Source organism: Bubalus kerabau, chromosome 14, assembly GCF_029407905.1.
Source record: "Bubalus kerabau isolate K-KA32 ecotype Philippines breed swamp buffalo chromosome 14, PCC_UOA_SB_1v2, whole genome shotgun sequence".
Classification (NCBI taxonomy): Eukaryota; Metazoa; Chordata; class Mammalia; order Artiodactyla; family Bovidae; genus Bubalus; species Bubalus kerabau.
Window position 1 is genome coordinate 22,473,900 of NC_073637.1, and position 13,736 is coordinate 22,487,635.

A 13,736-nucleotide genomic window follows, 5' to 3' on the forward strand; every position below is an offset into this window, starting at 1 on the left:
AGGATTTGAAAGAGGTCAGCTGGAATTCCATCACCTCCACTAGCTCTGTTCATAGTGATGCTTCCTAAGGACCCCTTGACTTTGCATTCTAGGATGTCTGGCTCTAGGTGAGTGATCACACCATTATGGTTGTCTGGGTCATTAAGATAATTTTTGTATAGGTCTTCTGTGTATTCTTGCCCTCTCTTCTTAATATCTTCTGCTTCTGTTAGGTTCATACCATTTCTATCCTTTATTGTGCCAATCTTTGCATGAAATATTCCCTTGGCATCCCTAATTTACTTGAAGTGCTCTCTAGTTTTTCCCATTCTATTGTTTTCCTCTATTTCTTTGCACTGATCACTAAAGAAGGCTTTCTTATCTAGCCTTGCTGTTCTTCAGAACTCTGCATTCAGCTGGGTATATCTTTCCTTTTCTCCGTTGCCTTTAGCTTCTGTTCTATTCACAGCTATTTGTAAGGCCTCCTCAGACAACCATTTTGCCTTTCTTTTTCTTGGGGATGGTTTTGATGCCTGCATCCTGTACAGTGTTACAAACCTCTGTCCATAGTTCTTCAGGCACTCTATCAGATCTAATTGCTTGAATCTATTTGTCACTTCCACTGTATAATCTTAAGGGGTTTGATTTAGGGCATATCTGAGTGGTCTAGTGGTTTTTCCTACTTTATTCAATTTAAGTCTGAATTTGGCAATAAGGAGTTCATGATCTGAGCCACAGTATGTTTCTGGTCTTGTTTTTGCTGACTGTATGGAGCGTCTCCATCTTTGGCTGCAAAGAATATAATCAATCTGATTTCAGTGTTGACAATCTGTTGATGTCCATGTATAGAATTGTCTCTTGTGTTGTTGGAAGAGGGTGTTTGCTATGACCAGTGAGTTCTCTTGGAAAAACTATGCTAGCCTTTGCCCTGCTTCATTTTTTTCTCCAAGGCCAAATTTGCCTATTTCTCCAGGTATCTCTTGACTTCCTACCTTTGCATTCCAGTCCCCTATAATGAAAAGAACATCTATTTTAGGTGTTAGTTCTAGGTCTTGTAAGTCTTCATAGAACCATCCAACCTCAGCTTTTAAGGCATTAGTGGTATGGGCATGGACTTGGATTACTGTGATATTGAATGGTTTGCCTTGGAAATGAACAGAAATCATTCTGTCGTTTTTGAGATTGAACCCAAGTACTGCATTTCAGAGTCTTTTGTTGACTGAGGGCTACTCCATTTCTTCTAAGGGATTCTTGCCCACAGTAGTAGATATAATGGTCATCTCAATTAAATTCACTGATTCCACTGAATGGACTCCAGTCCATTTTAGTTCACTGATTCCTAAAATGTTGATGTTCATTCTTGCCATCTCCTGTGTGATCACTTCCAATTTACCTTGATTCATGGACCTAACATTCCAGGTTCCTATGTAATGTTGAAATTAAAATCAGAGCCATATCAAAATCAGTAATCATCTTTCATTGTGAAATACAGTAACTTATATTCCAAATATTTCAATTATAGGAATAGTTTCTCTCTTTAAATCATTTGATATAATGTAATCTCTTGAACCACAGATACCACCACTTTGATAGATTTTTCTTAAGTTTTTCTGTTTATTTATTTATTTTTATCAAATCCTTCTTTTTGACCTGCTCTTCCAAGGTTAGGACTTGAGTTATTTTATCTCCTTTGTCACCTACACTTTCTGTGAAGATGACTTCATAAACTTTACACAGTTTCTCCTTGTCTCCATTCCTCCTGTCCAATTCCTTACCTTCTTCCTCACTTCCTTTCCTTGCTGCCCCTTATTAAACTTCCACATTTCCATTGCTTACTGGAGCATTGATTTGATATTTGTTGAATATTATTCTAGGTCTAGCTGAGAGGAGCCAGAGATGAATGGGATTTATCCCTGTGCTCAACTCGTTTATGTTAAACAGACCTGTAAACCAATAACCCTATGTGCAAATGTGCATGCTCAGTCCAGTCTGACTCTTTGTGACCCCACTGACTGTAGCCCACCAGGCTTCTCTGTCCATGGGATTCTCCAGGCAAGAATACTGGAGTGGGTTGCCATTTCCTCCTATAGGGGATCTTCCCAATCCAGGGATTGAACCCATGTCTCTTGAGTCTCCTGCATTGGCAGGCAAGTTCTTTATGAGCTGAGATATTGCGGAAGCCACAGTAGCCCTATAGTGACTGACAGAAGTGCACACAGGGGACAGCTTTGGGGAGACCGAGGAAGCTGTAGCCAGTGTCCGTGAATGAGGAAGTGGTCAGGAGCATCCTTAGAGCTGACAAGCTTGCAGGGTCTGTTGAATGAGAGCAGGTTTTCACCAGGAAGAAGGGAGCACAGGGCACTTGGGGTTAAGGAGAGGGATCTATGCTGAGCAGCCTCTGTACAGCACATTTGGGAAAGATGACCGCTTCAGAACAACTTCATCTTCAGCAGAGCAGTCACCAGGTGGACCCTGCAGGCTGCAGCCTGTGAGTCCTGTATTTAAAGTTCTCCTGAGCTGTGTGGAAGCCGAAGGCCACCAGAGTGAGGCTGGCATTGAGAAGATGAGTTAAAGACTGACTGCATGGACATAAGAGCCAAGAGGGGAGCACAGGTTAAGGCCCTGTTTCCCCTCGGCCCACTCATCTCCAGTCTAGCATCAGTGACAGGCTCTGCGTCCCCTACCTTGCAGCACTGGTATCACAGTGTCACCCTGCTCCCCTGCCTGCAGTGGGTTCTGCCTCATCCAGTCAGCAGATGCTGATGCTGTGTCCTGTGCGTTAGTACAGGTGTGGAGACATAGCGATAAGCAAGCAAAGCCTGTAGTAAGGGCTCATCTTCTTGTGAGGGCAGGAAGTCACTGAGTAGCAAACGTGTAAATGGATAATATCCTGGGTGGCAGTGAGTGGTGTTGAGAACGAAGAGAGCCGGGTTGTGGATAGAGTGGCTCTGTGCTGCTTCACACTGAAGGGGTTGCAAGGAAGGGCTCAGTGGGAAGTCATAGCTGCAGGGGCCTGGACGAAGTGATGGGGCATGAACCACTAGGGGCTGTGTGAAGAGGCGTCAGAAGAGGCTGGGCAGGGGTCTGCACCCTACTCTGAGGCATCGTCAGCACTGGGTGGACTTCGACTCTCTGAGGGTGGACAGCATCGCCTTGAAAGCGACTTTACAGAGAAAAGCACTCTGGAGCTCAGTGCCTTCCGAAATGTGTGCATTGGAGGCTCAAGGAGTCAGAGCCAGCAGGAGACCCAACGAGTATCACTGGTGAGGAAAGAGAAAGCTGACAGGAGAGATCTGAAAGTCAGAGGAAGCTGTGTGCCCAGAGAGAGGGGGTGTTCAGCGGTCCTGTTAGTCCTCTGTGTCAGCCCAGTCTGTGATCACAGACTCCGTGGCTCACCACTAAGTGCACCTATCGTCTCCCAGCGTCCAGTGACCAGGGTTTGGGCATAGCTAGTCTCCAAATACAATCACGCTGGGGTTAGAGACTCAACATGGGAGGTTTGTGAGGACATAATCCAGCCCACAGCAGACATAGAGCATAGGGAAATGATGTCATCAAAAAACCTTAAAAGTTTTAAATGGCAGCACAGTGTTATCCTGAATGTCCATAGTGCCATTTTAAACCAATGATTCATATTTGGACATGTAATCTGTTTTTTGTTTTTTTTTAATGTAACACTGTTGTGGGCATTCCTGTGCATGAAATCTATTGATGTGACTTATTTCTTTAAATCCTGCTTAGGCTAAAGGATATCAGTGATTTAGGCTTTGATAAATATTGTTGAGTGGCCCTCCCAGAAGGGCTGCCACGAGGTGTTGCTGACTGGAAAACAGAATGCCTGTGCCATGTATGCCAACATTTGACTCGGTTAAAATTCCCAAATAGATGCTAAAATGACTCAATACAGTGTTCTTGAGAGTCCATTAGTGAAAACCTACATTCATTAGCTGTGTCATGATATAGTCAGCTCTTGGAGGATTCAGCAAGGGAGAAAAGAAAGAACCTTCTCCGTTGATAGGATTGAGGGGTGATTTACTTTACAATGGCGCTATTTGCAGAAACAGCTAATTATCTTTCATGTGCCCACTGTGCACATTCCCCAGATCCCTGCCAAGACGGAGAAGCACAGAGCCAGGAGTGAGTCACTGGAGTGTAAGGAGATAAGACAGTTTGCAGGAAGACTCACAGTGATTCTTAGTGATGAGTAAACTCAGATAGCTCAGGAGTTTCATTCAGCTGGATCCATATTTCTAAACTCAGTTGACGTCTGAAGATTTTCATGTGTAACAGAAAACCTGGTGGCTTTGTTTTTTATTGTGATGAGAACTATCATTGTCAGTGTCAGAGTGAACTGTCACACAATTTATTATGTCATTAAGGTAATATCCAGCCATGCCCTGAGCCCACAGTCAGGAGAACAGCTCACCCAGAGTGTACACCAGGGCATGAACTGATGGTCATCCTAGAATTACCCCACCACAGCCTGTGAGGTTATACATTAAAACTCCAGGTTCCTGACTTGCCTAGGGTCATTTCTGTCTGAGGAGTTTCTGTAGGAGTTTCTGTCACAGGTTTCTGTAGGAATCTGAACCTGATTCAGAATCAGAATGTGTCTAGTGAGTCAGATATGTCTTCCCTGGAGCTTCCTTGGAAAATCACTGCTCTATTAAGTGTGACATCTCACCTGGCCATCAGTTTATTAAAGTATTGCAGTATTTTCAAGACTACCATTGAGTTCATGAGAGGACAGGTAACGTAAATGGGATCATTAAAAATTAAGAGGCACAAGCAGAAACATGATTTTGGTCTTGCGAATTAGCAATCCAATTGTTGCTTAGGTATTGATTTATAGAGGCCAGCCCCCCTCCACAGTACAAAACTGAGTTAATAGCTGTGTCTCATTAAAATAGTAATCACCTCTTGGCATTAAATCAATAAGCTGTTCCTTACAAGGAATGCTTTTAAATATTATCAATAATTTAAACTTGGAATCTAACTCTAAAGGCTACCATATTGGCAGTTACATCGAAATGCCAGCTGCTGGCAGACAAAATTTTGGTCAGGTTACCAATATACTCTCGTAATTCTTTTAAAGCCAATTTCCCTAAAATGTGCTCTACGGAAATTAACCTTATGACATTAACTATTCGGGATATACTTATTATCTTTTTGCTTCTTTTTCTGGTCTGTTTTTTGTATTATTTTCATTGATGTTTAATTGACTTAACAACATTATATTAGTTTCGGGAATATGACATAGCGATTCAGTGTTTTTATATATTACAAACCGATCACCTCTAGAAGTCTAGTTAACCGTCTGTCAGCATACAAAGCTATTGCAGTGTACTGACTGCGTTCCTCACACAGTGCATTTCATCCCCGTGACTCATTTGTTTTAAAGTTTGTGCCCTTTCACCTCCCTCACCTAGTTCACTCACCCCCTAGCCCTCTCCTGTGGCAACCACCTGTGTGTTCTTTGTACCCATGACACTTTCTGTTTTATGTTTATTTACTTGTTTCGGGTTTTTTTAGATTCCACATATAAAAATGGTATACAACATTTATCTTCCTCTGTCTGGCTTACTTCAGCAAGCTTAATAGATCCCAGGTCTCTAGGTCCATCCACGCTGCTGTTGCAACTAGCGAGACTCAATTCTTTTTCATGGCTGAGCTGTATTCCATTGTATATCTATACCACAACTTCTGTATCCATTTATCTACTGATGGGCACTTGACTTGCTTCCATATCTTGGCTATTATAAACAATGCTTTAATGAACCCTGGAGTGAATATATATTTTCTAACTAGTGTTTTTATTTTCTTTGCAAAAAAAACCAAAAAACAAAAACCGAAGTCAATTTGCTGGATCTTTTGGTTCTTCTATTTTTAATTTTTTGAGGACCTTTCATACTGTTTTCTAAAGAAGTTGTACCAATTTACATTCCAACCAATAGCTTTTTCTCCATATCCTCACCAGCACTTGTTATTTGTTTTCTTTTTGATAAAAGTCATTCTGACAAGTATGAAGTCGTGTCTTGCTGAGATTTTGATCTGCATTCCCTGGTGATTAGTGATATTGAGCATCTTTTCATATGCCTGTTGACTATCTATATCTTTGAAAAAATATCTAGTCAGATTCTTTGCCAATTGTTTAAACTGGTTGCTTTTTACTCACATTAAGTTGTATGAGTTCTTTGTGTATTTTGAATGTGTTGGTGGTTTAGTTGCTAAATCATGTCTGACTCTTGTGACCTCATGGACAGAGGAGCCTGGCAGGCTACAGCTCATATAAACTCATTACTGAATATATCATTTGTAAGCATCTCCCCTATTCAGTAGGCAGCCTTTTCCTTTTGTTGATGGCTTATTTCATTGTGCAAAAACTTTTTAGTCTGATAAGGTGGTCCCTTTTCTTTATTTTTGTTTTTTTTTTCCTTTACTTTTTGTTTCCATTGCCTGAGGACATGTATCCCCCAAAAAATATTGCCAAGACTGATGTCAGAGAGAATACTGCTCATGTTTTCTTCTAGAAGTTTTTGGGTTTCAGGTCTTAGGTTTAAGTCTTTAATCCACTTTGAACTTGTTTATGTATATGGTGTGGGAAAGTAATCCAGTTTGATTATTTTGCAAGTATTAACAGCTATCCGGTGTTTCCTACACCATTTATTGAAGAGACTGTCGTTTCCCATTGCGTGTATTTGCCTCCTTTACTGTATTCTTATTTCTCCTCTTGACAATTCACAAGGCTTGGTTTACTCCTAGAAACTGATAAGAAACTGTGGTAAAGTTGTATGTGATATAAGTGTGAACGGGATGCATGTGTTTCTTGTGGATGAAGTCAGTTTCTGTGTATAGTTTTTTTCTCCTTCTCTCTTCTGAACACTCATAGGACTTCATTTTTGCTTTCTGCATTTAGACCACTCTCCAGAATGTTGAGATTGCCAGAGAAGTGACCTCCGAGAAAGGAAAACATTGCTCTAGCTAAATTCAGGTAAGACCCTTGCTTTCTGATACGTCATTGTGAGTACAGTTATTGCTCTGTTGGAGAATCTTATTTATCACCTACTTAGAATTTCCCAACATCAGCTGTTGTGTGTGTTCACTTCATGTTGTGCAAAGCCCAGTTTTCAGGATTTCAAAGTACCGTGCCCTGCAAACTCTGACTGCGGTCCTAGAAAGGTCATATACTCTAAATGAAGAGGGGGACAAAGGCAGCTATAAGGGGAGTGATAAATACTAGCTGAGGGTGACTGTTCCTTGCCCTAGCACACCTTCTGGAATCACAATTTTGTTATTAAAATATCCCTGGTTGCATCTCAAGCATGTATCTCCCTTCTTAGGAATGTATTTTTGAAGTTCAAGCAGTGTGTCTGAATTGATACTGTTTGGGGAGAGGATGGAGGAGGAGGAGAAGCACTACACTGGGTCTGTAACACAGCCTGCCGGCATTCCTGGTCTCACATAGGGTACTTAAACCTGCAGGTCTTAGTAGGCACTGCTCATGCAGCCTTGATCTGTAGAATGTCACCTGTGCCTCCAACTTGCTTGTCCACATTTAAAGCAGGGCTGGCTTCCCATTTGAATGGGAAATGGCCCTATGAGCAAAAGGACGCTGGGTGGCCACTATGCGGGCTGCCTTTCCAGACTGGCCCTGCCCCGCCTGGTGCCAACCGCCCTGCACCCTGAACTAACAAGGTCCAACCTTCCTGGGCATTTTCGTTCTAATTGACAAGGCAAGGTTGCTGTAATATAAACACTAAACATCTGAACTGGTGAGTGTGATCCCTGCTTTTCTGTGGCTTTGAAGATGTCTGAGACATGGGCTTGTACTCCTGGTCTGCCTCTATATCAACTTCTCGGCCCATTTCCCTCCAGACTTGTGATTCATATTCCTGCCCTTTCAGGTGTATTTGTGATGTTAGAGCCACTGGCTTCCCTAGTGAATCATCCCTACTTCTAGTTTTGCTGACTATGTTGTCTGTCATGAAAAAAATGACACAATTATCAAAGGCCAAGAAGCTTAGTCCTGCTTCCAAGACTGACTTTGTATTCAGGCAATTTTCTTAATGTTTCCTGACTCTGACCTGCTCTCCAACTGCCTTGCTTACAAGAGGGTCTGAAGACTTTGCCACCACAGAAGGTGCGACTCCTGGAGCTGGCGTCTGGGGTTGCTGATTGATCCCTGCTGTAGAAATGAGGATGCTGACTTATGTTACAGTTTTCACTTTTTCTTTTTTGTTTGTTTCCATGAGAATTTGAAGGAAGAAATGCTAGTTTCTCTTTGTGAGCCCAGGATCTACCATCATGCTTAGATGTACAGGGTCCCAATAAGTATTTCAGAAAATTTAATAAATTAGTGGCACTGTTTCTGGAGTTGCATTCCATGCATTTCAAAGACATTATCCTGTCCTTCAGGGACAGATTGTAGTCTCACCTGCTTTGGTCTTGACAATCCCACCTCTCCCTGTTTGGAAAATATGGTCAAGAGATTGTTGGGTAATTCTGGCCGCTGAAGACTATTGGTGTCCTTTCGGGGCTTAAAACAGTTGTGTGTTGGCATCAGTGTCTGGTTGTGAAGGAGATTCACAACAAAGTCTTGAGATCGCTGTGAGGTACCTTTATAGATAAAAGAGATAACCACAAGTTCTAACTTAAAATCTCACCAACGTGATCACTCTAAATGCTGAGCACAGTGTCACACTGCACGATGAAGTAGGGGAAGAACATGAAGCATGGTGGCCAGGTTGGTGGAGGCCACTGTGCTGTCCTGTGAGTGTGGACCTGGCTCTCCTGCTTCCCATGTCCACTCAGCTCCCACTTCCTGCACCACAGCTGCCTGTCCTGCCTGTGGCTGGAATAGTCCTGGTGGTGCCCACCCTGATCACCCGGTGTAAGCTTCTGCTGCGGTCAGTGCCCGGTCTCCAGATGTGCCTCAGCGCTCCCTTCTGCTCCCGTCTGTAGCTCAGCCCCTGCTGTTCCCGCAGAGCAAGAGTCATCAAAGTCCAGCTGGTCCAACCACTAGGCTTCCTGAGCGGAGGCAGAGATGCTGGTACTAAGCTCAGTGCAAGGGGTCCAGGCTCCCTGGGCAGACATTAACCATGAGACAGGGGCAGTTCTGGCTTCCTGGGAGGGAAAACCCCATACTCACAGGGCCATGAATGGAGAGCAGCCCCGCTGGCTTAATCCATACAGGACCCGCTCTGTGCGGTGAGTTCCACAGGGTCTCCCAAAGGCACCATGTCAGGAAGTCACCATAGAGCGTCACACAGACGAATGCCCATGGGAAACACTCCAGGGGCTTCACCTGCTCTGCCCTTCCTTCCTCTTGCTACGCTTCTGTAAACCACTGGTTTTTAGTCATCTCTACAGTTTTGCCTTTTCTCAAATGTCCAGTGTTTAAGCCTTTTTAGCTGACTTCTTTTACTGAACAATACCCATTTAAGATTCATCATGTCCTTTTGTGGCTTGATAGATGATTTTTTAAAGCTGAATCACATGCCACTCCATAGATGTACGTTTATTCATCTGTCTGTTCACTCACCTAGGAAGGAAATTAGGAAGAAAGCTTTTATAAACATTCAGGTGCAGGCTTAATACGTTTTTGAACCATTTGGTTGAAAACCTAGTAGTGCAACAGCTGCATCCATGGTAAGAATGTGGACAATTCTATAAGAAGCCGTCAAACTGTCGTCCGGTTCCTGCCAGAAGCTGGTGGTGTCAGCTTTAACACTTCATGCTTATTTTTAATATTTAACTTTTATAATATCTTTGTAGAATTACGAACCAAAACGTTTACAAGACACTTTAAAATATGCTCTCAGAGTAAGTAGAGACATTTTCTTCCAATATAAAAGTTTATTAACACTTTCCCAGCCATATATGCATTATGAACAACATTTGGTAGGGGACACTAATATCACAAAGCTGAAAACAGAAAATTGAAGTAGTTGTAATTTATGCAAGTCCTATGAGGGAAAGTTTAAGTGGCCATGGGAGATGCCTGCCCCTTCCCCCTCTTCCCCTCTTTTTGTCTCTCTTTCCACACACATGCACGCACACACATACACACTTACATGCACATTCTCACACACAAAGTCCCACATTCACACACACTCACTCACACATACTTTCTCACACACTGAGAGCTTTAAGGACATTTTAGGTGCTTGCCTAATATGTAAGTTTTGTGGTTAACAAATTAGAAAATGCAATGAAAAACTACACAAATTAACACACGAATGAACAGATCCAATGTGACGCTTATTCAAATCATAGCATATGCTTTGTCAGTGTTTATTCCACATCTTCCTCGACTTCTTTGTGATGTTCTTGCTTCTAATTGTCCATAAAGTCTATAACCATCCTCTCTTACTGTCTCTTCACCTGTTTTCTGATGATAGCTTTGTTGCTGCTGTCTGGATCTATTTCTGCTTCATCATTAAATCACATCTTTCCTCGATGCCATGAACTCCGTGTGGTACTAATTATTCAGGGAATCCTCTTCCCTCTGTGAAAAGCCTTCTTACCATGTAAGACCCAAACATAAACCCGATCACCATCCACAGATTTCTCAGGTGCCATAATCTTAATTAAGTACATTTTTTCCATAGTTACATTTGTCTGTTTTCCCTACCCAAGTGTGAAGTATTTGCTTTATTTCTGATAGTCTTTGTCCAGTCCTAGTTCCTGGATGTGTGCACTGAGCCTAAGGCTGACACCACCGGAAGTGGCCACCCTGGACCAGGTGGCCTCTTAACCTGTCTCAGACATATGCCCCTCCCCTTTCCCCAGTCTCCACACTCACTTCTCTGTTCCCAGCACCCCTCAGATACTACGTCTGGCTCTTTGAACTCAACCCTTCTGTTTGGTTTTCATAATGGATATTAACATTAATGTGACTCCTGGTCCTTTTAATTGTCTTGATATAATTACAGCATCCTTGCCTTTGCCCAAACTAAAGCTCCAGGAACCACCCTCTGGCAAGCAATTTCCTGCTCCACCCCCACAAATAAACAGAGGGCACTCCATGGGTTCATCAGGTGCTGTTTACATAGTGTACATTCTATTTGTTTAATCAATTGAGGTGAACTGGTATTTATAAGAGTCACTGCTTCAACAAGTCACCATTTTGAGGATTTAAAGAGGAAAATAGCACTGGTATAATGGACAATGGTTAACAGCTTTCTTATGTCTTTTTAAATGTGGTTGCTAGTAAGCATATAACAATGATTTAAGGCAAGAAAATGATGTGAAGTTTCATTGGTAAGAATGAAGCTCTGAACAGCGTCTCCCTCTGTGTTGGAGCTCCAGGCACTGGCTGACCTGTCACATCGCGTGACACTGACCACATAGCAGGAAGGGTCTCCTGGAGCTCATGCTGAGCCTGCTTTTCTGAGCCCGACTCAAATATAGCAGCTCTTAAGCCTCTTTAGGTATGTGTTTATTCTGGAGCCCAGAGAGGGCCCAGCAGGAGTAATACAGGCCCAGAAGCAACACCTGTCCTTTACTGTCAAGAGGGCTGTTGACAGTCTTTCCATACCTGGATGCTAGAAACTTGGGGGGAGCACACTGAATGCACCTCAGAGAAGATGGTTTAAGGGTGAAATTAATAGAATGGAAACATTTGCTCCTTGTTAGCCCATGTCTTTAATGTGCTTTCTAGAATATGCTTAGATATCGTAGGCTGTTGTTGTTCAATCACTGAGTCACATCCGACTCTTTGTGACCCCATGAACTGCAGTGTGCCAGGCTTGCCTGTCCTTCACTGTCTCTCAGAGTTTGTTCAGATTCATGTCCTTTTGAGTCAGTGATGCCATCCAACCATCTCTCACCCCACTTCTTCTCCAGCCCTCAATCTTTCCCAGCATCAGGGTCTTTTCCAATAAGTCAGCTTTTTGCTTCAGGTGGCCAAAGTATTGGAGCTTCAGCTTCAGCATCAGTCCTTCCAATGAATATTCAAGTTTCATTTTCTTTAGGATTGGCTGGTTTGATTTCCTTGCTGTCCTAGGGGCTCTCAAAAGTCTTCTCCAGCACCACAGATATCGTAGGTTAGTGTTTCTCAAATTAGGGCACCCATCAGAACCACCTGGACTGCTGGTCCCAACTCAGGCTTCTGGGCCCCAGCACAGAGCTTCCAGTTCAGTGAGTTGGTTGGAAGCTGAGAATTTGCATTGCTTAGAGTTTCCAGGGCTGCTGAGATAGGGAGCACCCTTAGAAAACTACCAGAGGCCAAGATGGATGACTTACATTGGGAAGCAAGTTGTAAGTTGACTCTGCTGTGACTTGTCACTGATATCTGTCTGTTTTATTTCTGAGGGTGTTCTGTGGGTAAGGGGAACTGACAACAGTCACACTCCAGGTACCAGTTTCTCTGTAAAACCCTGCCTGAACTCCTGCATTATGTCTGTGTGTGCCATTTATACAATAGAACCAAGCATTCCATACCTTTCAGAAGAGACACAATTTTAGTATGAATGTTGAATATTCCGTGCACAAAATATAATATCTTTACAAAAAGTATAAAGATAAAGAGAAAAGATTTCAAACTACCATCAGTAGCAGATCTAAGAATTGAACTGAGGTTAGTTGAATCTTAATTCTAAATTCTTTCCTGAGTTAAATTCTAATCCAGGCTAATTCTCATCTTGAGTACACTTGAGGGAAGGTTATTTTGTGAACAGTGGGCAACATTTGATTATGTTTTGAGCATTTTGTATTTTTAAAATTAAATTATCCTGCACAGTTATTTTTCACCTTTCATACATTCATTCTTCAATTCAGCAAGTATGTGTTGAATACCCACTGTGTACTATGAGGACTCAAAGACGGATAAGGTACACATCACAGCCTCTGTGGAGCCCGTGAAGTCTGGTGGTTTGTAACTGAGTCTTTACAGGGGAAAGCCATGCTTTCTGCTTCTGATTCTTTAGAACCATTCTGTATTTCATTGCATACGATGCTGTGTGTACTGCACAGTTCAGCTCTTCTGTGCTTTATAGTCGTCACCCTCTTTGACTGAGGAGGTCATTCAGAACAAAAAGCACTAAGACTCATGTTTCATGTTTTCTGCTCTTAAAACTACAATTCGGATTTATTTTTATTCAATGTGTCACATTTTTTAAAAGTAAAGAAATTGGGTCAACCAAAACACACTTGTTTGGGTTTTTCCATAAGATGTTACAGAAAAAGCTGAATGAATGTTTTGGCCAATTCAATATTTACAGTTATCTCCAAAGGATATCTTTCTCTGTCACAAATTTAAATGGCTGCTAAAGCAACCGACCCTGTCTTCTAAAAGTAAGGGGCAGTAGCTGTGTGCAAGTCAAATTAAGCACACGCACACTTCAGTCGTGGATCACTTTGGGAGCATCCGTTAGGGGATGCCTGCTTCCAGTCTGTTGGAAATGCCTGGCACCAGTTGATTTAAATTATCTCTCTTTGAGGAAAGACATAAGACTTGGCTGTAACTGAGGAACATGTCCTGATTCACATGGATGTGTTTTGTTCTGTTTGAAAACCTAAGAAAAGTATAGAACTGCAAGTACTCTTCTTGTTTTTTTTCTGTAACACTTATCTTTTAAAGGGGTCTTGTTTCAGTACAGCCATCTTCTTCTCTTACAGAAGATTGTAAGCCACATTAGCACATCCTGTCTTACCCACAAAGACGGCAGAGTCTGCCCATGTCAGATGAGCAGGCTGGTCTATTCGGGCAGGAGCTATTAGAAAGGCGGCATCGCAGGCCAAGTGAGGAGCCCGCC

The 13,736-nt window shown here is 42.5% G+C and overlaps 1 long non-coding RNA gene across 1 annotated transcript in view; it reads left to right on the forward strand.

Annotated features, from left to right (window-relative positions):
* The first annotated feature begins 6,671 nt into the window (after positions 1-6,671).
* The window catches only part of LOC129626672 (uncharacterized), a 105,071-nt gene continuing 98,006 nt past the window's right edge, over positions 6,672-13,736 (forward strand). The window contains exons 1-2 of the long non-coding RNA XR_008702141.1: positions 6,672-6,760; positions 6,896-6,970. This is a non-coding gene — a long non-coding RNA (uncharacterized LOC129626672). The remainder of the gene's footprint in view (positions 6,761-6,895; positions 6,971-13,736) is intronic.